This window comes from Arachis duranensis, chromosome 1, assembly GCF_000817695.3.
Source record: "Arachis duranensis cultivar V14167 chromosome 1, aradu.V14167.gnm2.J7QH, whole genome shotgun sequence".
NCBI lineage: Eukaryota > Viridiplantae > Streptophyta > Magnoliopsida > Fabales > Fabaceae > Arachis > Arachis duranensis.
The window spans coordinates 34,145,931-34,146,135 of NC_029772.3; positions in this window are offsets into that span (position 1 = coordinate 34,145,931).

Below are 205 nucleotides of genomic sequence, written 5' to 3' on the forward strand. Positions count from 1 at the left end.
TGTTGTGAAAAGTAGTGATCACAATTTCGCATACCAAGTTTTTGGCGCCGTTGCCGGGGATTGTTCGAGTATGGACAACTGACGGTTCATCTTGTTGCTTAGATTAGGTATTTTCCTTCAGAGCTCTTAAGAATGAATTCTAGTGTTTCAAGGTGATGTTCTTATCATCACCAAAGCTGATTGATCTTCATCAATTTAGCTCTTG